Source organism: Ailuropoda melanoleuca, chromosome 6 (genome assembly GCF_002007445.2).
Source record: "Ailuropoda melanoleuca isolate Jingjing chromosome 6, ASM200744v2, whole genome shotgun sequence".
NCBI lineage: Eukaryota > Metazoa > Chordata > Mammalia > Carnivora > Ursidae > Ailuropoda > Ailuropoda melanoleuca.
This window is the reverse complement of record NC_048223.1, coordinates 74504782-74530263: the sequence shown is the minus strand read 5'-3', so window position 1 is coordinate 74530263 and position 25482 is coordinate 74504782. Positions and strand designations below refer to the sequence as shown.

The 25482-nt window shown below is 45.8% G+C and overlaps 1 protein-coding gene across 1 annotated transcript in view; it reads right to left on the bottom strand.

Moving 5' to 3' along the window:
- Window positions 1-9830: 9830 nt before the first annotated feature.
- The window catches only part of PALD1 (phosphatase domain containing paladin 1), a 113692-nt gene continuing 98040 nt past the window's right edge, over window positions 9831-25482 (bottom strand). Inside the window, exons 19-22 of the transcript XR_004626144.1 lie at window positions 11984-12075; window positions 11530-11785; window positions 10058-10229; window positions 9831-9931 (exon numbers count right to left, since the gene is read on the bottom strand). The gene's annotated coding sequence lies outside the window, so the exon portion shown is untranslated. The remainder of the gene's footprint in view (window positions 9932-10057; window positions 10230-11529; window positions 11786-11983; window positions 12076-25482) is intronic.

The following is a 25482-nucleotide window of genomic DNA, read 5'->3' as shown; positions in this document are numbered from 1 at the left end:
CCGGGCGCGGGTCGGACAGGGGGCGCCGCGCGGCCGGGGCGGAGCGCGGGGCCGGGGAGTGCAGCGGCGTGCGGCCCAGCCGGATCGGAAGTGCCACGCGGAGCCAGCCGCCGGGGCTCCCCTCAGAGTGCCGGGCCGGAGCCGCTTTCCTGGTCCCCTCGACTCCCCGTACCTGACCGCAGGGTCCCCTCTCCGGTGCCACTGGGCGGAAGGGATGTCCAACCCCGTTTGGGTGGGGAGACGGTGAGCTCCTCTCCTCCTCAAGAGAGGGTGTCTCCTTTCTCTCCTAATGGTCTTGACGCCCTCCACTAACCTTTGACCCCTTTGATCTACCCATTTCGCAGACTACAGCTCTCTGTGCCCCCAATTTGCAGTGAGCAGCGTGACCTAGTCAAGAGAGGGGCTGAGCAAGGCGAGGAGAGAGCCCTGGCTTTATGCTCAGAGGCCCTGATGGAAATCCCAGCACTGAGCCTCCCCTGGAGTGTTAACTATAGCACACAGTAGGTGTTCCATAAATAAAACATCCTCCAGCCCCGGCACCAGTAACCCCTCAACAGTCCAAGGTGGGAAAAACCAAGAGTCAGAGATGAGAGTAGCTTGCTGGTTTTGCAATGTTGCTGAGACCAGTAGTCAGGGCAAATAGCCCAACTCCTGCTTGACTGTATAAATGTGTTCCTAACAATTTGCAAATGAACTGTATTTCAAGCAAGCCAGAGGTGGGAATTGGAGAAAGGAGTTTTTTGTGTGTGTTTTTTTAAGAACTGTGGAATAAAGAATCTTTGTATAAAGTGTATAAAGACCCCTAATCTTTGTGCTTTTGAGTCCAGACATTTTGTTGTGGTGCCTTCTTAAAAGGAGACCAACTTGTGGGTGGAAATTCCCTAACCAGACTTCTCTTGGGACTCTCTGGATCCCCTGAGAGAGGCCTTGGCTTCCTGCACTCTTCCCCGATGACGTGAGGCAGCCCAGTCTGCACCCTTGCTGGGCTCTGAATGCGTCCCTGCCTTGTGGGCAGAGAGCGGGATTCCTCATCCCAGTGGCCCCTGGCCCTGGCCTAGGGCCTCCTGAGAGACAGTGCTTCTAGAGTGAGGATGCTTGGGGGGGCAGTGCATTTATGAAAGCAGTGTCCCAGATCACACAGCTCGTTTGCAGCAGAGCTGGGATCCGAATCCAGAGTCTAGTCCTGCATTGGAAAAAGAGACAAAAGTAGGGGTCAGCAGACTGCTCTAAGCTGCACTTTGCCGAGTACAGTCTGTGTGACCAACGGGAAGTCATTTTTCTTTTCAGGCTGCAGTACTTCATCTGTTAAAGGGGAAACCATGAGGCTCATAGAAGTTACAGACACATTCTGAGGTCCTGTGGAAATGCAGAGCGTGTTCTATTCCAAGCAACACCAAGACCATCCCGTTGTTTGAAAATGGCAGCACCAAAATGACCTATATTAAGTTCAGGAAAAAGAGTTCCTTTTTCTCCTCTATCTGGTCCTTTAAGATCTGTGAAGCCAAGAGCCAGACTGTGGTTTTGTGTGTGAGGGCAGATGGAACAAGAACGCGAGGGGGGTGTGTGTGTGTCTGTGTGTGTCTGCGTGTGTGTGTGTGTGTGAGAGAGAGAGAGAGAGAGAGAGAGAGAGAGAGCATGAGTCTGTGGGAACTTGGAGGAGAGGCTCTGAGATGACCAGGCTGGAACTGTCTCCATCTGGCCATCCACAAATCCACTAAATGAGCTCAGGATGAAATGACCTCCCTTCTCGGGGTCTCCGTTGTCCCAGCTGCAGAATGGGGGCCCTGTGGAGACAGAAACGAAGAGTCATGGCATGTGATTGCTGATTTTCTCCCTTGCCATCCCAGAAGCTTGCTAGCCCCTTTCCTGAACCGCACCCCATTCTTCCTGCCTTAGACTTGGGAAGTCAAGAGGGACAGATTGCAGCTGGGACCCCAGCAGCCTGACTCATGAGCAATGGGCTGGGGCCTTCCCTGGAGCCAGTTCTGGCAGGCAGAGAGCAAAACCTCACCCCAGTTCTCTACCCCCGCCCCCTTCCCTGGGGCTACGACGACGGTTGCTTTTGTTGGCAAGTATTGTATGTCCAAGCTCTTTTCTACTGAGGAAGCCTTTGTTAGGAAGAGGGGACAGGGGACCATAACTCAGAGTTTGGGCAGAAGGTAGAGGAAATGGCCGGGTGGCAGGCCCCATTTCTGGAGGTGAACAGGGCCAAAGCAAAAAACTCTACAGGCATCAGCTGGGGACCCTCCTAGGAAGGCAAGTCCTGGGCTCTCGGTCTCTAACCTTGGGATTCTTGCCCAGTGGAGTAGAGCTCAGGTGTTTCTCTTGCTGATGGCCCTCCAACGTTTATCCAATGCTTCTGTCCAAGGCCCTGGGAGAGGAGGGGAAGGGGCAAACAGTTTCCACTGCTCATGGTCAGCAGCCAGTTGAAAGACACGACAGGTGCATGAGAAAGCCTGAAAACAGGGTAAGATGGGAAAGGGAAGTGTGCTCTGGATGAAGGAGCAGAGTCACCAGTGAGCGCTATGGGGATTCCAGAAGGAAAGGGGCTCGGAGCAAGTTCCACGGAAGACCTGGGTCCAAGGCAAAGCCCACAGGCTTCAGAGTATACTGTGGCGCCCGCACAAGATTCTCCCACCCTCGTCCCCCGAGAGGTCTCGTGGGTCAGTTTGTCTTCCTTTTATCTTTTTAAAAACCTTCTGTTGTGAAAACTAGAACGCACAAAGAAGAGTGCTATCTGCTCATTTTCTACACAGGGTGAACTGAGGCCCAGAAAGCAGAGGTGACTTCCCCGAGGCCACACAGTGGGCTAGTTCAGGGGCAGGACAACACCCCGAGACTCCTGGCCCCTGGTCAAATGATCCTAGAGCATCACCCTGTTGGTTCCTCCCACCCGACTACTCATGGTCGGTTCTGACCTCATTCCTAAGGGAAGAAGAAAGGCTTGGAGCTCATCCTCCTGCTTTCTGAGAGCCACAGTCCCACTAAGAAGTTCCAGGTCAGTAGTTCTCAAATCAGGGTCCCGTGCGTGGACCAGCAGACCCAGCATCACTTAGGTGTTTGTTACCAATTTGAATTCTCGGGCCCCACCCCAGACCTGTTCAACCAGAATCTCCGGGGGTGGGGCCCAGCAACCTATGCTTTATCAAGCCTTCCAGGGGATTCTAACGCATGCTCAAATCTAAGAATCACTACTCTAAGTAAAGCCTTGAAAAGGAGGGCCAGATGAGGATGAGAATAAACTCACTGAGGGGCTGTGACCTGCTCCTGATGAAAGGCTGTCACCCTCACCTCCCATTGTCAGTCTCCAAAGCCTGGCCTCGAGCTATAGCTGAAGCCTGGGTCTGCACAGAGATCCAGCTGCATCCAGAACAACCAGATACCATGCCTCGTGGTCCTTCTCCACATCACCCTTCTCCGCCCCCACCCCGTCCCCCCGGCATTCCCTTTGCACATTTCTTGGCAAGTGTCTAGTGACTGTATCTAGGAGACCCGGACGGGTTAAGTTAACCACAGTGATTTGTCATACATTACGGAACAGCTGACACCCCCGAGACCGGCTGAACCATGAGATCAGTTAGAAACAATGCTGTTTGTGCCCTGTGTGTAGACACTGTATGGTTGTGGTTACTGCATGTTGAGGGGTTCAGGGAGAGGAGGTCTCCTTGTCCATGTAAGGAGGGATGCCAGAAAGACCAGCTGTCCTTCAGGAATTCTGCTTCTGCCATTTCCTTTCCGGAAACCGTAGGTTTATAATTGCAAACCAATGTCCAGTGCAGCCCCTGATACTGGCCCCTTGGGGCTCAAGAAAGGCAGGAAGAAAGCAGAGACCCTCTCCTATTTCTGGGAACCCCTTTGGCTGTGATAGAAGGTGTCAGAAAGATCTGGCAAGGACTCATTGCTCACAAGCCTTTCTTCGAATCCTGGTGTCCTCTTCAATGTCATGGTGGCATCCTGCAGCAAAGATGGGCCAGGCCTCCATTCTGGTCCTTTCTCTAGATCAGATGGGTTACATGTAACCAGATAAATAAATATGGCTTAATGTGTTACTCCACATAACATGGAATACTGAAACATGCCTGTGCCTGCCTGGTTAACTTGGCAGCCCAACAGAATTATCCAGCACCCCACTTCCTTCCTCTTTCTACTCTGCCATGTTTGTGGTTAGTCTTATCCTCAGGCTTGTTCCCTCCTAGTCACAAAATGGCTGCATTAACGCCAGCCTGATGCATATGCTCGCCAAACGCAATGGTGACCAGAGGCAGTGGAAAAGGGGGTTCTTTCTTGTCCCCTCTTTTTAAAAATTTTATTATGCAGATTTTCAAACATACACAAAAGAAGACAGAGTAGGAAGCCACCCCCCAGACCCTCCCCAACACCCCCTGCATTTACCCACAACCCAGCTTCCATCATTGTTAGCCCAAGATGGGTCTCGTTTCATGGTTACTCCCTCCCCTCCATACATCCTGGGTTATTTTAAAACAAATCTCAGACATCACCTCCCATTTTGTATGAGTAGCTAATAGATAAGGACTCTCTCTTCTTTAAAAACAAAAATAAAACAACATCAACAACAAAAAGACATTTCTTTGTCACATCTAACAAAATTTATCACAATTTCTTAAAATCATCTTATATCTGCTCATGGTTTAAATTTCTCGGTCACAAAAATTTTTGCTTTCTTTTGTTTTATTTTGAAGATTTGCTTGGTTCAAACTGGGATCCAAACTAAGCCCACACGATGTGTTTGGCTGATGTGCCTCAGAAGACCCCATTAACCTCCATCACGGGTGGGCAAACGCATGGGGCCAAACCCAGCCCCAGCCTGTGTCTGTACACACACCCCACCACCTCCACTTGTTTACGCTTTCTCGGCTTCATTTTATGCCGCAAAGCAGAGTCGAGTCACTTCCTCAGAGCCAGGATGAGCCGCCAAGACTCAAATATTTATTACTTGGCCTTTTCAGAAAAGGTTTGATGACCCCTAATCTAAACAATTTCCCCCATCTTTTTTTTTTCCTCTCCATTTTTTGGGTTGAAGAAAGGAGGACCTTTGTCCCACAGAATTCCACATTTTCTGGTGTCGCATTTGAAGGGCCAGGTAGAACCTTCCAGAAGCCCGTCTATGGCACTGTACCCTCAAGTCTCGATACCCAGAATCCCCCACAGCCAGTCCCTGACAAGGGCTGAGGCCCTCCTCAGAAACACACGCCTGCTCATGAGATGAGCAATGTTGGGTTTCTATCAGGAAGGAGGGAGGGAAGTGAATGGGTTAGGTCGGAAACCAAGGATGGTGATCCCAACCTTCCAAAATGGGCCAACTCAGCAAAATGCCGGTGGTGGGGGGGTTGTATCTCCCTCTGCTGGCTTACCAGCCAGGGTGCCCCTGCGCCCCAGGACACAGACTCTCCTTGCTCCATCATGCTCAGCATCTAACAAACCCTTGGCACCCCGCCCCCCCTTGTTCTGTGCCTGACACCAGGGAGCCAGAGGAGACAATGGCACACCCCTCTGGGCTCATCGTCTGACGGTTCCGGGAGCGGGCACAGACGCTGTGAGGGCACGGAGAAGGGATGTCAAACCCATATTTGCACAGTCAGAGGAGGTGCCCAAGGGCTGGTGGGGAGGACCTCTTAGGGGATAAAAAGCCCTGTTAAGGAGTCTGGCCCATCCAGAAGGCTCTCAGCAGCCCCTGGAAGCTTCTCTGAGGGGCCAGGAGGAGCGTTAGGCTTGAGAAAGCTAGTGAGATATAAAACCTGCTATCAGATTCCTCACTCACTCTGAGGCATGAGTCAACGATCGTTGTATACTGGGGTGATTAGACCCCCGGGGGTGAAAGCGTTAGGATATAGTACAATGGGTGCTTCTAATAGTATTTTGTCTTTCCAAAATATGTCAAATATATATATTTTAATACATATATCTTTATATCATATTTCATATTATATAATCTCTATCTTAATGTACAATTTATGAACAAACTGAGGGTTGCTGGAGGGGTGGGGGTGGTGGGATGGGGTCACTAGGTGACGGCATTAAGGAGGGCACGGGACGTAATGAGCCCTGGGTGTTGTATATACAACTGATGAATCACTGAACTCTACCTCTGAAACTATTAATACACTGTATGTTAACTAATTGAATTTAAATTTAAAAAATTTAAAAAATAATGTACAATTTATGCATTATATGTTATCGACTATAAAATATGTAATTATATCACAATGTATAAAATGCATAATTTATTATATATTTAATATAAAATTTTATTTGTATATTTTTATACAGTTATTGAATTATTTATCAATATAAAGATATCTGTCTGAATCTATATCTGATGTATTTCAGACAGAATACTCTTGTATGTCTGTATTTTCAGTGTCACGGGTACATAGCAGGGTGACATTCTAATGATGAAACAGCCTTTGGAATGACACCATGGAGGGGGCACCTTTTCTCTCTTCACCCAAAGCCACCTTTGCTCCAATAGGTGGCTCTGGGCTCTGGGCCCTCTTGGAGCTGGTTTTTAAATCCGGAAAATGAGAATAGAAATATCTATCTCGCATCAAGGCTGGACACACCATTCCAGCCGTATATCTGGAAGTCCTTTAAGAGCCGGGGAGAGGAGGCATAATATTTTTGGCATTTTGCTTCCTTCTTAGCCCTTAAAACTAAACGCCCTGAGCGACTGAAAGGCGTCACTGTCTGCCACTCAGAGGGCAGACAGGTCGGAGGTGAAGGTACATTTGCTCATTCCCAGGATGACCCGCCCTCTTTCAAATGGGGACGGGGTGGGGGCTACACAGGCACCCACACTTGGCCTGTGGCATTCCTGCCTTCCTTCGGCACAGAGCTTTCACAAGCCCGAGCTTCAAAATGGTCACGAGTCGATAGTTGTCCTCTGTGTCCTCCAAAACAGGGAGAGGCCTTTATGGAGTGCTGACTGTGTACTGGGCGCTGTGGAAAGCACTGCCCGGGTCCCAGGGAACGTCCGCTCCTCCAGCTCTGCTCTCTGTATATGAACTTTGAACTCAGTTCAGGTGACCCGGATGATGCCTGCTTGTGATTCCAGTGGTGAAGGTGATGTTTTGTATGATGTCTAGCATTTGCCCAGCGAGAGGAAAGCCTCAGCTGGGAAGTTGGGAGGCGGGGGTTCTGGTCAAGAGTCTGTTGCTAAGGGGCTAGAGAGCTCTGGGCAGTGCCATGGGTGAGATCACCTCGGCAGGGGGCCTCTGAACAGCCCCCCCCATGACTCAGCCCCCAGGGCTTTGCATACAGGCTCTTTCCTAAGCCAGGGGTACATTCCCCTCCCCCTGCCCCCGCCTTTTCCTGGCAAGCTATGACCCTCCTTCAGATCCTTGGCCAGCAGACACCTCCTCCCTGAACCCATTATGACACATACTTCTCAGCAAAGCATTTCTTATCAATTTTCTTAAGGGCAGGGCTCAGGTCCCATCTCATCGAGTCTTGGCACACAGTAGGTGCTCAATAAAAGTGTGCTGTATTGAATAGCATGGAGGTTCCTTCCCTCAGCCCTTACGCTGGGGAAGCAGCGCTCTCCAGAGGGCTAAGTCATTCTTCTAAAGGTTTGAACCCCTTGCCATGAAGGCTGCGAGGTGGAAAAGGCCAGAGGCCTCCAGGGATACTCAGGCCTTGGGAACCAAAGGAGACTCGAAACACACCATCTCGCCCAACAGCTGGTGGTGACATCCTTGTGGTCACCATTAGTCACCCACCCGCCACAGGCACTTCTGTTCTTTTTATAACTCCGGGCAGCTGAGGCCAGCGGGCCCTACACCTGCCCCCACATTTACGCTCCACAGGCCTCCAGGATGTGCTTTTTGGCAAGGCCTCCAGCTTAATTAGCCAAGTCAGTGCTGAGAAGTGGGGAGGTTTGTGGGGTGGGAACCAGGTCAGAAATCCCTCCCAGCCACCAAAGAGCTACTTCGGGCCAGTGGAGCTGAGCCTTGGGCAGAAGGGGTGCCAAGAGCTGTGGGAAGACCAGGTCACGGAGAGAGCAAAGTGCACAGAGCATTTAAAGCCCAGGGTGAAGACCCAAATCCGGAGTGGGCTAAAAAAAGGGCCGTAGATTGCATGTTACAATCTGTGTGCTTTCCCGAGTCCACTCCAGCTGGCCAAGAGGAAGCTTCCTCCCACCCGGCCGCGACTGACCTCCTCCAAGTGTTCCAAATAGGTCCACATACGTCTCCAGCCCCGTGGCCCAGAGAGCGGAGCAGCTGAGAGATGAGCCCTCCCTGGAGGCAGCCACACGCAGTGACCTCAGGGCTCACTACTGAGCTGGGAGTGCCAGGGGGAGGCAGAAGGCTGGGCCATCCATCGGTCCCTGGGGAGTGGTTTTTGGAAGGGGCACCCCTATCAAAGGGCAAATGGCCCAGAGAGCCAAACACAAGCCACAGATGAGCTCCAAGGCTACATGGGTTTATCTGTTACCTGCAGAAATGTCAGCAGCTGCCCATCGTGGGCTCGGGGGTCAAGCAGCCCTGTGGCAGCCTGGGCTCAGACTGGATCTGCCCAGAGCCATCAGCTCTCAGCTCCGGGGACTCCTTGGCCCTTCCTCCTCCTCACTACAGGATCGTGAGCGACAGCCAAGGTGACATTCAGGCCGCCTGCTTCCCTCCTACCTCCAGCCCCATAGCCTCAGTAACAGGAAGGACAATGAGGGACCCTTACTCCTCAACCCTCTGCCACCACTGCAGTGACAGCCTCCATGAGGTATTCCGTCCCTCATCATGGCCTCCATGGGCTCTTCCAGAAAGCCATGTCTCTGTAGCACCCACCCTCATCACCAGAACTGTAGAGAGCTCTGAAGGTCTGAGATGTTACCCTCCTTGTAGGCTAAACCTCTTTCCCAGAGGAAGACACTGAACACCCGGGTCAGAGGCCGAGGACTTCGTTGTTCGTGGCACGGCGGGCAGCGCGAGCTTCTCATTCCCCCACACCAAGTCCCACAGGGCCAAGCTGGAGGCGGGCTCTTGGTGGTTCCTGGGCCCACAGTGGGTTTGTGCCACAGCTGAGGAACCCCGAGTTTAGGAAATGCCCATCTTATAAGGGAGCTGCTAGCAAACGGCCCTGCTCTGGAGAGAGGCAAGATCATTCCCTGCCAGGGCCATCTGCTATGCAAAAGTCCTCCAAAACGTAGTCCGGAACCAAAGCTATTCAGGAGACAGAGACCCCCTAGAATCATGTCCCCGCAATACAGTGGAAATGAGGCACAGCTGTGAGCTGAGCAGAACGAGGCCACCTGTCTCCTGAAGTGCAAGGGCAGCGGGGGGGCTACATCCTTTTTTCCCTTGGCTGAGCCCTGCCTCAGAGGAGCGCATGGAGAAGCAGGGTCTGAGGCACCCAGGGGAAGGCTGGTGGGGGAACCAGGTACCTGGGGTCCAAGAGAGGGAAGGAGGCCACAGAAGGGGCATTGAACTGGTAAGGGGGACCCCAGGAGCCCTGCTTCTGACTTGGGTGATGTGTTTGTGTCCACCCCCGAAGGACCCCTACCCTTGGGACTTCCGTCCCTGCTCGATCCGCCTGACTTCCCCGATCCTAGCAAAAGAGAAGGCCCAGGGGAATCCAGATCTCATCCAGTTGGTAGGAAACTGAGGGCTCCATGGATGTAGCCCAGAGGTTAAAGCCTTGGTCCCTGGCATCAGACTGGCCCAGGCTCAAGCCCAGGGCTACCGCAGACCCGGAGCAAGTCACCTCACCCCCCAAGTGCCTTGCTTTCCTTCGACGTAAAATTAAAAGAGTAAAGCTACCTGGTAGCGAGAGATCTTATAACGATTAATCTGCCAACCCACGGCAAGTGCTAAGCTATCACGAACCCGCAGCACCATGAGTGATGACCACTAGTCTCCCAGCGATTGTTCTGGTGGGAAAACCAAAGGCAGAAAGTGGAGGTGGATGGGCCAAGGTCACACTGCAAGAGAACATAAGCTGTGGTATTCCAACCCAGGAACCCCAACCTCCCACCCAGGACGCCCACACCCTCTGGGTTCCCCGATCCACCAACCCCACCTCCTTCCTTCCACCCCTTCTCTCCTACCTCGGCAGCCCGGCATCCTCCACTTGGGTGGTCAACGCCTTGCCAAGGGGATCCCTCATCCTGTCCCTCGTTTATCCCGTTGAATGCACACCCCAGAAGGGCTCCAGGAAAGTCCGTAGTGCTTGTGACTTGCAGAACATTTCTTAATCCCCTCGAGCCTCAGTTTCCCCATCTGTAAAATCGGAAACTCACAGAGCTGGTTTATGGGACTGTGGTGAGGATCACTATATGCAAGTACTTAGCAGGGTGCCAGGCACGTGATAAGGACTCAAGCAGTGTCAGCCGCTATTCTGACCGCATTTGGTAGTATTACCCTACACGAAGACACCCGGATCTGGGGGCTTTGTGGATTCTCTGCTCCATAAATAAGAAACGGAGAAGCACCATCCGATGAGCTTGTGGGTGGCATGAAAGCCCTCTGCACACTGTACAAGCCTGCACAGGCGACGGGGTGCTGACCACGACGAGTAAGTGGCTCACACTCGTGCTTCCGTCCGAAAGGCCTGGAAGCAGAGCGAGTACACAGTGCCGCAACAGACATGGCGACCCCCGGCTGGACTCAGCTCTCTGGGGTCCCTCTGGGGCCACTGACCGGCGCGAGATGACCAGAGTGTGCGTGGCTGTCCGGCGGAGGTCCCCACTGGGCTCTCTCACACTCACCATGACCCCATATAATCTGCCGGGCAGGTGGGGAGCCACGCTGCTGTTTACAGATGTGGGAAAAGCCTTGGGCCACGGTTCCACAGGTCCGGAGCGGGAACCCATCCGGCAGCGTGCCCAAGGTCCCACAGAGGCAGGGGCCACAGTGGGGCCAGAGCCAGCTGGCTCTGCAGCCGGAGGGCGTCTGTCCTACTTCTCACAGATCGGGTTACGCCCAGGCTGGGAGCATGGCTGGGGTCACCGGCTCGTCCTGGCTTCCCCCGTGTCTCCAGTTTGGGCATTGACAGTCCCTGTCCTGGGCACCCTGGGATGGGGGGGGTCACCCTCTTGTGACCAAGACCCGCTGGCTTCAGGATGGGGTCTATTCTCAGCTCCCGCTCTGCACCCCACCCCCAGTGCCACCATTGCCTAGGAGACCTCCATGTGCAGGAGGCAAAGGTGCTAGAAAGAGGGCCCGGGGTGTGGCTGAGTCAGCAATGGGGAGGTGGAGAGGAGAAAGGAGGCAAGAAGTTGTAGCGATCTGTCTATTCCACTCTCTTCTCAGGCTCCGCTCCCCATGAGCTAGGGTCCCCTGGCCCCCCGTCTCTGCAGCTCCATGCTTCTCTTAGGCATTCTTCTCCTGCAGCCCTCCTGCCTGGCTCCTAGCTGGTGGGAGAGAGCAAGGATGTGACCAGCCACCAGTACTTGGACTCCTTCCTGGGGGACGCAAGGTGCTTCTAGCAGCCTGATGGCGCCTCGTCCTCTGCCACATCCCCCTGCGGCAAGGTGCCCTTCAGCACCTGCCCCCGGCCCTCCCCATCTGCCAGCATTACCTGGCCAGGGCCACATCCAGCTGTCATGACGAAGTGGCCCAGGATTTGGCTGCTAGCATCCACAATGATTGGCAGGTCGCCTGGACAGGGCCCAGATGCCAGGGGTAAACGTGACTGTGGCCATGGCTGGCCCCACTCCAAGGCAGCCAACTTCAAGGCCCCGAAGACGTGCCAGGACCGATACAACTTCAACACACACTTGGTGGCGTATCACTTCTATGGGTTGTCAGGCACAGGGGTGAGGCCTGCGGGATGGCTGGCGGGGGCAGGTTAAGTGCTTAATACAGTGTCTTCCCCAGTGGATGCTCAAAACAGTAGTTCTTAATTTGACCTTTCATCCCCCAATATCTACAGTACGCACCCTCCCCTCACTGCCAGCTCCCTTGCCCCCATGATTCTGGACCCTTTAGATGCATGGCTCCTAACTGGCGCCCTTCCCAAATTGGATACTTACCCTTAGGTGATAGGGAGGCATGGACGGTGGTTGGACAGGGGCTGTGTGACAGGCCATGGGAGAGATGGGGGAGCTGGCCCAGGACCTGCTGGCTGCAAGTTCAGGAAAGGGCAGACTCTGAGAAGAAGCTATCAATACTACCGTTCATTCACCCATCCTATTATAAGTAGACATTTGAGTGGCTCCCATTTGGTCTGTTATAAATAGCATTGCTATGACCATTCTTGTATTCAGCTTTGGTTGGACATAGCAATCATTTCTGGAGGTTATGTACCCAGGATCGAGATTGCCTGGCCATAGGATATATGTATGTTCATCTTTAAAAGACACTACTAAATAGTTGTCTAAATGGTTTGACCATGGGTTTTCTGTCTTTTTCTTATGGATTTGCAGAAGCTTATTTATATTTTGGATTTTAATCCTTTGTTGGACATATATTAAAAAGGATTCCTTCTGGGGCTCCTGGGTGGTTCAGTCAGTTAAGTGTCTGACTCTTGATTTCAGCTCAGGTCTTGATCTCAGGGTTGTGAATTCAAGCCCCAAACTGGGCTCCATGCTGGGCTTGGAGCCTACTTTAAATAAAAAAATTTAAAAAAAAAATTTCTCCTGCTCTATGGCCTATCCTCTTTACTCTCTTCATATTTTTTCATGAACAGAAGTTCTTCATTTTCATAAACTCTAATTTATCCATTTTTCCTTTAGTAAGCCCTTTTTAAATCCTACTTAATAAATCTTTCCCTCACCAAGGTCTTAAAGATAATCTCTTATGTTATCTTTTAGAAGCTTTACAATTTTTTTCATTTGGTTCTACATCCATCTAGAATTTATTTTTTTTTAAGATTTTATTTATTTATTCGACAGAGAGAGAGACAGCCAGCGAGAGAGGGAACACAAGCAGGGGGAGCGGGAGAGGAAGAAGCAGGCTCATAGCGGAGGAGCCTGATGTGGGGCTCGATCCCATAACGCCGGGATCACGCCCTGAGCCAAAGGCAGACGCTTAACCGCTGTGCCACCCAGGCGCCCCTAGAATTTATTTTTACATGAGGTATAGTAAGTTCCAATATGCATGCTTTTCCTATATGGGTATTCAAAGTTCATATATCATTTATTAAAAAGAACATTCTTTCACTGCATTTCAGTGGCACATTTCTCAGGAATCTGGTGATCGTATATGTGTGTCTGTTTCTGAACCCTATTCTGTCCATTGGTCTGTTTTTCTGTATGTATGCCAACACCATACTGACTCAATTACTATAGCTTTACAACGAGACTTTATATTTGGTGGTAAAAGTTCTCCATTCCAGCTTTGTTCTTCCTCTATATGCTTGGCCTTTTGCATTTCCATATAGATTTTAGAATTGGCTATAAATTTCCATATTAAAACAAGATTTTGTAGAATTGCATTATATCTATAGATCAAACTAGGGAGCAATGACTCCTCTACAACTCATGACTCTCCTAATTCATGAACATGGTATATCCCCCCATTTCATTATTTGCCTCAGTACTGTTTTGAAGATTTTTGTATAGCAGATATTCTTCATTAAGCTTTTTCCTAGGAATTTGATGTATTATGATGTTATGACAAATTGAATCATTCTTTAAAATTTATTGTATAATCATTGCTAGTACACTGTCTTGGAATCCAGGGACATTGCTAATTTATTGTTAATTCAATAGTTTATGATTAGATCCTTTTCAATTTTCAATGTATGCAATACATCATCTTCATAAAGTGATAACTTCTTTCTTTCCAATCATATGCCTTTATTTCCTTTTCTTGCTTACTGTACTAACTACAATCTCCAATATAATATTGAATAAAATTGGTGAAAGGAAGCACACTTGTCTTGTTCCCATTTTCCAAGGAAAAGCTTTTACTATGTCACCATTAAATATGATGTTAGCTGTAGTTCTCATCTATTTTTAGATTATTAAGAGTTTTTATGAATGGGTATTAAATTGTATCAAGTGCTTTTCATATACATGAAAAGGGTCTACTATCCAGAATACATGAACAACTTTTACAACTCAACAATAAGAAAAATAGCTTATTTTTTAAATGGGCAAAGTATTTGAATAGACATTTCTCCAAAGAAAGTATACACAATGACCAATAAGCACACGAAAAGACGTTCAACATCAGTAGTCCTCAGGAAAATGCAAATCAAAACCACAATGAGATGCCATCTCACATGCTCTAGGATGGTAAGATCAAAATGACAAATAACTACAGATGTTAACTAGGTTGTAGAGAAACTGGAAACTTCATACGCTATTGGTGGGAATGTCAAATGGTGCAGCTACTTTGGAAAATGATTTGGCAGTTCCTCAAGTTAAACCTAGGGTTACCATATGACCCAGCAATTCCACACCCAAGAGAAATGAAAATGCAAATCCACACAAAAACTTGTACGTGAATGCTGATAGCTCCATTGTTCATAGTAGTCAAAAAGTGGAAGCAATCCATCAACTGATAATTCAATAAACAAAATGTGGTGTAACTACATAATGCAATATTATTCAGACATAAAAAGAATAAAGTACTAATAATTGCTATAACATGGACAAACTTTGAAAGCCATATGCTAATTGAATGCACCCAGACACCCAAGAACATATATACTTGTCATATGATTTCATTTGCGTGAAATTTCCAGAATAGGCAAATCCATAGAAAGGGAAAGTGGATTTGTGGTTGCAAGGGACTGGCACAGGGAGGGGAGGAGAGAATGGGGAGGGACTGCTAATGGATATGAGGTTTCTTTCTGGGGTAATGAAAATGTTCTGACACTAGACAGTGGTAATGGTTGCACAACATCATGCATGTACTTAAGACTACTAAATTTTACACTTTAAAAGAGTGACTTTTATTTAATTTTTAAAAATAAAAACTGTTTTACTGCTGGCATATAGAGTTAAATTGACTTATAATCCAAATTATTCTTAAAAATCTCTCAGGAAGGCATCACACTGGAGACAATGACCCTGAAAAAAATCAGTTGATTTCTATGCAAAGACAATATTTTATACAACAACAACAAAAAAAGGAAAAACATTTTTTTTCTAGGTTTGGGATTATTCAGACATTTTATTTCTTTCCATGTAAATTTTGGTAAGCTATTGTCTTAAGGAAATGTATTGATTTTATCTAAATTGTCAAATTTATTGGTACAAATTTATCCATAATGACTTATGATCTTTTTAATATATGTAGTCTCTGTACTGAGAGCGCTTTTTTCATTCCTGATATTGTTGATTTGTGCCTTTCCCCTCTCTTTGTCTACATGAGGCTTGCTAAGGGCTCATAAATTTTATTTATCATTTAAAAAACCAAGCTATGGCTATTGGTTTTCTTTATTGTATATTTGTTTTCTGTTTCATTAATTTCTTCTCTTCATTATTTCCTTCCCACACTGTTTGGATTTAATCTGTTGTCCCTTCTAACACCTGGAAATGGTTATTTTGATCACTGAGAGTAAATCTTTCTCTCTTTTTTTGATGTATGCATTTATGACTATAAATTTTCCTCTAAGCATGGTGTTAGTCGCATCCCACATATTTTGGTATGTCCAGTTTTGTTATCATCCAGTTGAAAGTTATTTTTCAATTTAGTCCTTGACTTAGCATAATTTTGAAAGAATTTAATTCCTGAACATTTGGGGATTTTCTTCTGTTTTTTGTTCATAGAATTGATTCTAGCTTAATCCACTGAGTCATAGAATACTCTCTATAAAATTTCAATCTTTGAAATTTAATTCATTTTCTAGACTTATTTTATGGTCCAGTATATGGCCAATATAGAGAAATATTTAATGTGCACTGGAAAAGATGTATTTCTTTAGTCCACAGATAAAGTGCTCTATACACATCAATAGGGCCAAGCTTATCAATCATGCTGTTCAAATCTTCTATATTAATACCGATTTTATTGTTGTCTACTTACTTAGTTACAGAGAGAGGGAGGGTAAAGTCTTTCACTGTGATTGTGTATTTACTCTCTCCCACTGCTTGAGTTTTCTTCTTTAGGTTCTCTTTTACACAGAGGTTGGATCTTCTCTGTCTTCCATATCTATCACTTTCTCCCATATCTTTTCTTTTTCACTCCTCATTTTATATTTATTTTTTTTAATTTTCCTCTTTTTAATCTATTTCTCTTATAATATTATTTGTATTATTTGTTCGCTCTTGTATTCACTCCAATTTTTTTTTCGTTTCTGAAATGGTTTTTCTTTTTAGAAAAGAAAAATTGTCTTTCTTAACTCTATGTGAGCTCTTTTCAAGTCTTCCTTTTGTCCAATCATTTCATTTATGAATTTTTATGATTCTAAGTTAAGCTTTAATTTCATAGCTTCAGTCATTAAAAAAAATTCTTTTAGGGGCTCCTGCCAGGGTGGCTCAGTTGGCTAAGGGTCTGCCTTCAGCTCGAGTCATGATCCCACAGTCCTGGGATTGAGCCCCACATCGAGCTTCCTGCTCAGTGGGGAGTCTGCTTCTCCTTCTCCTTCTGCCTGCTGCTCCCTCTGCTTGTGCTCTCTCCCTCTCTCTGTCAAATAAATAATTTTTAAAAAATCTTTTTAAAAAATTCTTTTAGCGCATTTTGAAATATAAAATTAAAATTTGCATTTGTTTTGTGGGCAAGTCTTTCTAGGGACCTTCATGGTCTGATGGTCTATTATATTATGTTCATTAGTCTCTTTTCCTATAAGAATCCTGAATGGAGTTGGGTTCCTTCTCTGCAATCCTATTCTGTTGCCCATGTTTAAGCGAGATAGGCTTCCCTGTACTCCTAAATGGGAGAATGGGAGAGGATTTCTTGGCCAAGATTCATGACTCTAGGGCTCCATCTTCTGTTGTACTGAAAAATGTCTTTGAAGCTGGCTTCAGAGGAGTTTGAGAACTGTTTCCTCTGTTACCCTCTCCTACTGTGTGTGTGTGTGTGTGTGTGTGTGTGTGTGTGTGTGTGTGTTGTGCATGCAGGAGTTCACAGAAACTGGGGTCCCCTACTTTATCTGGATCTTCCCTCTACTTGGTTCTGCACTGTCCAATTGTTTACTTCCAGCCATTTCCCCTCAGTGTAGGGCTTTGTCCTAAGAGAGATATTTGGCTGATGAGTTTCAACATTTCATGGGGAGAGGATTAATTTACATCATAATTGTAAAGCACTCCCCACGGTGCCTGGCAGATAGTATTAGACATAGGATATTTATAATAGTTATAATTATTAATGCCTACTGCCTTGTACCATACATGCTAGTCCTACCCTTGAACACAAGCTATTCCCTTGACGTGACTCTCTCTTTCTTGCCTCCATGCCTCCGCTCCTGCTATTCCTTTCCCTGAAAAACATCTACACAATCTCTGTCACCTGCCAATCCTTCGAGAGCATCTTTTTCTGGTTATATGAGTGGGTTAACTGGACCCAACCACCACAATGGACCGCTGTAGCTCCTCACGTCTAAGCCACATATCCCAAACCTCCTCCAAGATTTTATGCCAGCACCCTAACTCTTATTCAGTTTTTTTTTCTATCCAAGCCCTTTACATGTATTACCACAGCAAAACCCTGATTTTGAGCTTAATTGGGTAGATACAATTATTGGCCTTATTTTACATACATGGTCACTGAGGTTGAAAGAGATTAGATACTGATCCCAAGGTTGATTGTTGGTTGTGATAAAGCAGGTATTTTGACCAGGCTCCCAAGACGATAAGCCTGACCATGGTGCTACAACTTTCTGGATTGTAGACTCCATTAAGGATGGAGTCCTGGCTTATATGCCTTTGTAACTCTATGTAATCCTCAGTTCCTAGCAGAGCCCAGCGCACAGTAGGTGCTCAGCAAAGACATCATCGCTGAGCTGCAGTGGATGAATGTGCACAGTACATTGTGCTGCTTAAAGGCACAGGGCTGTGGGGTTTTAGCGAGAAACTTTTCTAGCTGAAAGGCAGATGGAAAAGTCTCAGACACTGCTCAATTTCTTCCAACGAGTCATTAGTCAGACTCTTACTCAGAATTTCTTTTTTTCTTTTTTCCATTCAGGTTTGAGCTCAGTGAGATGTTTATGTTTTCACAAACCCTTGGCCACTAATAACTCATCGCAAAACTCCCAGACATGGCCAGGCACAGCCCTGAGAACACTCACAAAAGCCACACCAACTTTCTGAGCTCTATAATCTGAGGCCACCACTCTCACAGAAAAATCCCAGACCTACTGTTCTTTAATAGCAATATCAGAAAATTGAAAGCTCGCTGATGAGTTAGAAATCCAATTTTTCCAGACATTGGAATTTCACTTGGATGTGGATTTACTAGGCAGCTGTATGTGAGCTGGGCTCCTGAGAAAGCACTGGCCTTGAGCCAGAAAACCAGGGTTTGGTCCCTGCTCTGCCACTTGTTGGCTGTTTAATGTTGGGCGAGTACCTCTTCTTGCTGGTTCTCTGTTTTTTTCTTTTAAAAAACAATTGGGGATAACAACATTCTGCTTATGTCACAACATTGCTAGGCATAGACAAAATAATGTATGTGAAGGTCTTTGTAAGCTAGAAAGTCTGGGCCATACAAAGTCAAGAGCGTAAGCCATGGGAGCCAATTGGGAAGGCTGGGCTGCCATTTTTCAACCGCCATGATGGGACCATTGAAGCAGATGGGTGAGCCCAGAAGGCAGCCTGGCGAAAGTGAGGAATGGAGCAGAGAAAGAAAAGGAAATGAAGGCTATGTTGCCTGAAAGAGAAATACGAGCAGACAGAGGAGAGAGTGAGGAGCCTGATGTCTTCCCAGTTCTACAAGTACCAGCATTCTGGGAGATTTCCACAGCAGGATCTTCTTATAGCAGCCTCACTATTTTCACTGATTTTTAAAAAAGCAAGAGATTCAACTTCTACTACTCATCTCCATGATACGTACATTAGCGATCTAGAGTCTGGTTTTATTAATCAAGAGAGATTACTGTGGGGGGTAAACTGCAAACCTAGAGGATGACCAGTGCCCACTTAGAGCCGCTTAAGTTGGGTCAATCCCACATAAAAATGTTGTCAGGGCTGCCTGGAGGGCACAGTCTGTTAAATGACCAACTCTTGATTTCGGCTCAGGTAGTAATCTCGAGGTCGTGAGACGAGCCCAGCAGGGTTCCACGCTCAGTGGGGAGTCTGCTTGGGATTCTCCCTCTCAGCCCTTCCCCCCTCAATATGAAAAGAAAAGAGAACAGAACAGAACAGAACAGAAGAAAATAGATTGCTCGTGCATGCTCTTTCACTCTCTCTCTCAAATAAATAAAAAGTCCTTTTTTTTAATGTTGTCAGTATGTAACCACCACAAACTGGTCATAGCCATCATCCACCATGGGTGTAGACTTCTTTGTTAAAACAGGAAAAAATTTTCCCTTCATCTAATGGCATGTGAGTTAACTGGTGGTTGCTATACTTCTCAGTCTTTTGAATCGTTTGGAATGGAATAGAATAGAAGAGATTAGTCTAGCACATAGTAGACCATCAATAAACATTTATTTCATTCAATATTATTGAATGAAATATTTACTGATTAAATAATATTTGTGAGATCAAATATTATAGAATAATTATTCTTAAAAATCTACCCTGCTGCAAAAACACCTAGAAAGGCTGAATTCGATATAATGACATGTATCAGAAAGCATAGATGAAATTGAAAATAAGTGAGAAATAGGGGCACCTGGGTGGCACAGCAGTTAGGCATCTGCCTTCGGCTCAGGGCGTGATCCCGGCGTTATGGGATCAAGCGCCACATCAGGCTCCTCTGCTAGGAGCCTGCTTCTTCCTCTCCCACTCCCCCTGCTTGTGTTCCCTCTCTCACTGGCTGTCTCTATCTCTGTCAAATAAATAAATAAAATCTTTAAAAAAAAAAAGAAGAAAATAAGTGAGAAATAACCCAAGGAGTCCAAAACTGAAGTAAGAACTAGAGAGAAAACTGGCCGGCCGTGGATGCCCTGAGGCACATGCCAATCCAGGAAAACCAGATCGCGAGTTATAATGACCACAGAAGTAAAAGGCAATAATGTCTTGGGGGAGGGGGAGGGGAACGGAAGCTGAGATCATCCCACAGAAAGCTTCAATATTCCCCGTGGGCTCATCATGTCGATGAAAGCATAGACCAGAAAAAGGATTTACTAGGAAAAGGAATCAAGAAAGACACCTGTTTGTGTCAGTCTCAAATCTGAGTAAAAGGACAGGGTCTCTCCTAAAACCTAAGAACCACAGACTTACCTGCCCTCCATTTGTAGTTCAAATTTACACTACTGGTATGGGGCAAACCGTGCCAAGCCAACAAAGGAACATAAATAGGTGGGAGGGTAAAGCTGGGAGGTGCCTCACAAAACCAAGGACAAACCTGCTTTGAAAGAATATTAGCCCAGGCGTTGCAGGATTCCCACAGGTAAAGAGCAAGAAGCATGAGCACACAGTCTAAAGCAGAGGCAACACGCTCAGGGACACGAGCCACCAAGAGGGCAGAGTCCGCTGATACAACAAGAGAAAGAATCACATGCAGCAAAGCCTTTGGATATGGGCATGCCTAGATGTGCAATCTTAAGTAAGTATGTTCGAATGTTTTAGAACTTTTTAAAGAATATAATCACAACGCATAATCCCAGAATTCAGAACAGAATGCAAACATAATCATAAATTTGGAACTGAGTGAAAGAGGGATCTTATAAATAAAAAATAAATTACTGAAAGTAAAAGTTAACTGAAGAAAAATCTGGAAGACCACACATTCTATAGTTAAGATGGAGGGAAAACCAATTCACTCAAGCATTGCTGGTAGAGTGAAAACTGAATGCCAGCCCTATGGAGAGTGTTTGCTGTGTGTGTGTATAGAGAGAGACACATTCTTTTTTTTTTAATTTTTTTAATGTTTTTTTATTACATTATGTTAGTCACCATACAGTACATCCCTGGTTTCTGATGTAAAGTTCGATGATTCATTAGTTGCGTATAACACCCAGTGCACCGTGCAATACGTGCCCTCCTTACTACCCATCACCAGTCTATCCCATTCCCCCACCCCCCTCGCCTCTGAAGCCCTCAGTTTGTTTCTCATAGTCTATAGTCTCTCATGTTTCACTCCCCCTTCTGATTACCCCCCCTTTCTTTATCCCTTTTTTCCCCTACTGATCTTCCTAGTTCTTATGTTCCATAGGTGAGAGAAATCATGAGAGACACATTCTATATGCATGTATATATACACTATATATGTATATATGTAAATATGTATATGTATATATGTAAAGTATGTATAGATAGGTGTAATATGTAAATTATGTGTGCATATATATATATATATTTTTTTTTAATGTAGACTCCTAACCCAGCATGGAGCCCAGCGTGGGGTTTGAACTCATGACCCTGAGATCAAGACCTGAGCTGATATCAAGAGTCAGATGCTTAACCTACTGAGCCACCCAAGTGCTCCTTTGTGTATGTACTTTTGTACGTGCTATACACAACAAAATTGAATACTCATAATGTTCTGACCCAGCAAATGCCTTATGTATGGGTTGGTCAACTGCAATATTGTTTGTAAAAGCAAAAGACTGGAAATAACTCAAAGGGCCATCAACAGTAGGCTGGTCAAATAAATTATGTTTCATCTATGTAATGAAATACTATGCAACCATTTGAAAAATAAGAGAACTAGGAAACTCCCTAATACTGATGAGGAAAGATACCCAAAACTATACTATCTTAAAACAAAATAAAAGCACAAAGCAGGATGTATAACATGTTTCCTTTTATGTAAGAAGGGAAGAAAATAAGAAAATATTTTTACTAGTATTTACTTATATTTGTACTGGGAGGGGTGATTCTGAGAAGACACCAAAGAAACTAAAAAAGAAAAAGAAAAAAGTAGCACCCAGAGAGGCACGTGGGAATGGGGCAGGGGTGAGGTTATTCACTAAATATGTTTTTACATTGTTTGGATGTTTGCATCTTGGTCAATGTATGAGCTAATCTAAAAACTCAAGGGATGGATTAAATCGCAGATTAGACACAAAGAAAGCAAGCATTAGGGAACTGGAACAAACTGGAAGAAAACCAAGGAGCACACAGTACAGACGCACAAAAAGTAGGAACCAAGGAGCATAACAGTCAACGAGGAGAGTGCGAGGGGCCTCTTGCGTGTCTGCCGGGCATTCCACAAGGCAAAACTAGAGAGAGCCGGGGAGATGGGATATGGAAAGGGATGATGGCCCAGATGCTTTCCAGAATGATGAAAGATTGAATCCTGAGATTCAGGAAGAACAAATCCCAAAGAGGGTAAATTAAAAAGAAAGTCGTATCTAGATACATACTTTGTAGTAAGTTTTCAGAAAATCAAAAATGATAAGATCTTAGAAACAGTCCCTCCTCCCCCCATAGATGAATTCTCTACACAGAATAACAGGTAAACAACAGCAACATGAAAGCCAGGAACAGCAGATGACCTCAAAGCGCCGAGAGGTGTCAACCAGCAGGGGCTTCAAAGTGTCAACTCGCTAAAATTATGATTCAAAACCGAGGGTGAAATAAAGACGTTTCAAGCAAACAGAAACTGAGAGCGGGTGCTGCCAGAGACACTTCGGGTGCGTAGTATTTGAAGGAAAAAAAAAACAACAACTATGCAAGGGAGCTCGGAGATGAAAGACTAAGGAGCAAAGAAATTGACAAATGTGTGAATAAATATAAACAAATGTTGACAGTATCCAGTAATAGCACCGATGACTAAGTTAGCACAGGAAAAGTAAGAGCAAACACAAGTCCCGGACATCAATACCCCTGAGAATGAGAAAGGGTGATTTTAGTTAACGGTGTTCTAAGGTCACAAAATCCCTAGGAAGGAGAACAAAGAGAAAATGTAGACCTTGATAAGAATGCACGTTAACATTTTTATGGGCAACCACTAAAGAATCAGAAAGGCTCTAAGAGTCAACCGGTACAGAGAAAAGAACGTGACTTTTTAAAAGTTCCGTCAATTTTAAAGAAGATAGGAGAAGGGGCGCCTGGGTGGCTCAGTGAGTTAAGCGTCTGATTTCAGCTCAGGTCATGATCTTGGGGTCCTGGGACGGAGCCCCAGATCGGGTTCCCTGCTCGGGAGGGAGGAGCCTGCTTCTCCCTCTCCTTCAGCCCTTCCCCTGCTGCTTGCATGTGCTCTCTCCCAAATAAACAGATAAACCCTTAAAAGAAAAAAACAGGACAAGAGGAGAGAAAGCATGGAAAACAAGACAATGATCAAACGGATCATGGTAGAAATAAAATCTCCCAGAACAGTAAATGTGAATGGACTTAATGCAGGGTTACACTGCCAGCTACCCAGATTGGGCAACATCACAAAATCCAAAGAATTGTGTTTAACAGAGACCCCCCCCAAACATAAAAATAAAGGGAATTTAAAAGTAAGATGGAAGATCTCCCTGTGAGGACTAATCGAAGGTTGGCACACTGAACGATGGTGAAGATGGTAAACTTCAGGGGCGCCTAGGTGGCACAGCGGTTAAGCATCTGCCTTCGGCTCAGGGCGTGATCCCGGCGTTATGGGATTGAGCCCCACATCAGGCTCCTCCACTGGGAGCCTGCTTCTTCCTCTCCCACTCCCCCTGCTTGTGTTCCCTCTCTTGCTGACTGTCTCTCTTTCTGTCAAATAAATAAATAAAATCTTAAAAAAAAAAAGATGGTGAACTTCAGGTTGGGTGTATTTTACCACAGATAAAAATAATTATATTAAAAAAGAAAATTGGAATAGCTCTATTAGTATCAGACTACATTGATATTTTGGGGGGAAAGCATCATTTGGGATGGTTGAAAGAATTTAATTCACCAGGAAGACAAAGCAATGCTAACCTTGTTTAATAAAATAGCCTCAAACAGATAAAGCCAAAGTTGACAGAACTCTTGTTGCAGGAGGAAATCTATAGGTCTTGGACAATCTGTCTTCAGTGTGAGATTTGAACATGATTTCCTTAGTAATTAATATATCGAGAGACCGTAGGTTTGAACACAGTACCCTGCATCAAAAAAATCAGCCAACAGATATTCTTCTCACGTACGCAGGAACACTTACGAAAGCATTTAGTAAACCACAGAGAAAATTTCAACCAGCGTGGAAGAATGGCTTTCATCCAGACACGTCCTGCTACAGTGTGACTGTGTTAGAAATCACTAGCCAAGTGATAGTATGGAAAATGTTAAGAAGCCAGGGAGTAATGAAGAAAGACTTCCTACCAAAACTATAGAGAGGCAGCTTAAAAGATTTTTAGGGCAATGTAGAGCCTTAAGTGTTTACATTAAAAAAGAAGAAAAATGAGGGGCGCCTGGGTGGCACAGCGGTTGAGCGTTTGCCTTCGGCTCAGGGCGTGATCCCGGCGTTATGGGATCGAGCCCCACATCAGGCTCCTCCGCTATGAGCCTGCTTCTTCCTCTCCCACTCCCCCTGCTTGTGTTCCCTCTCTTGCTGGCTGTCTCTATCTCTGTCGAATAAATAAAGAAAATCTTTAAAAAAAAAAAAAAGAAGAAGAAGAAAAATGAAAATTAATGAGCTTAGGACCTGACTCAAGAAGTTAGTAAGGGGTGCGTGGATGGCTCTTGGTTTCGGTTCAAGTCATGATCTCATGGCTGTGGGATTGAGCCCTGTGTGGGGCTCTGTGTTCAGGACGGAGTCTGCTTCAGATTCTCTCTCCCTCTGCCTCGTTCCCTGCTCACGCTCTGTCTCTCTCTAAAATAAATAAATAAAATCTTTTTTAAAAATTTAGTAAAAGAACAATAGAAGGAGCCCAAAGAATATGGGGAAAAGGAAGGAAATGAAAAGGTAAGAATGAAATTGATCAAATGGGAAATAATGATTCAATAGAGAGGATGAATAAACAGGTTCTTTGAAAAAAATAATTAAAAAAAGGAAAAATCTTTAGCAAGACTGATCTAAAAAGAGAGAGAGAGAGAGAGAAACAATGATAAAAAAAACTTGTGATCAAAAAGGGGGCATTGCTAATCAATTCAGAAAGATATTTTTTCTAAGAAAGAGAGACTACTATAAATAACTTCTTGGCCACAACAGTGAAATTTCAAACAGATTGGAAATTTTCCTGGAAAATGTAACTTGCCAAAACTGATACCAGAAAAAAAGCCAGAAAATCCGAAAAGAGCATCACTGCTGAAGATATGGTCTCAGTGTTAAAAATCGGTCCGAGTACAAAAACTGGGGTACCAGTTCCCACAGAATGGGAAAAGGGGAAAGACTCCTCAGGTCTTTCCATGAAGAGCCCCAGAGGAAGAGGGAACCAAGAATAATCACAGGATGAAGGCAATGCCACCGTGACTGCTTGTGGTATTTTCAAATTTGGCACAATAATTGCAGTCTGCACCCCGTTTTGTTGAAGGACCTCTCTGATTATGGTTCGAGTGTGGGGCACAGAGTAGGTTGAGTGTATGTAAGTAGAAGCAATCAGGATCAACGTTTTCCTCATGCATTCTGCGTAGAGTATCCATGGAGC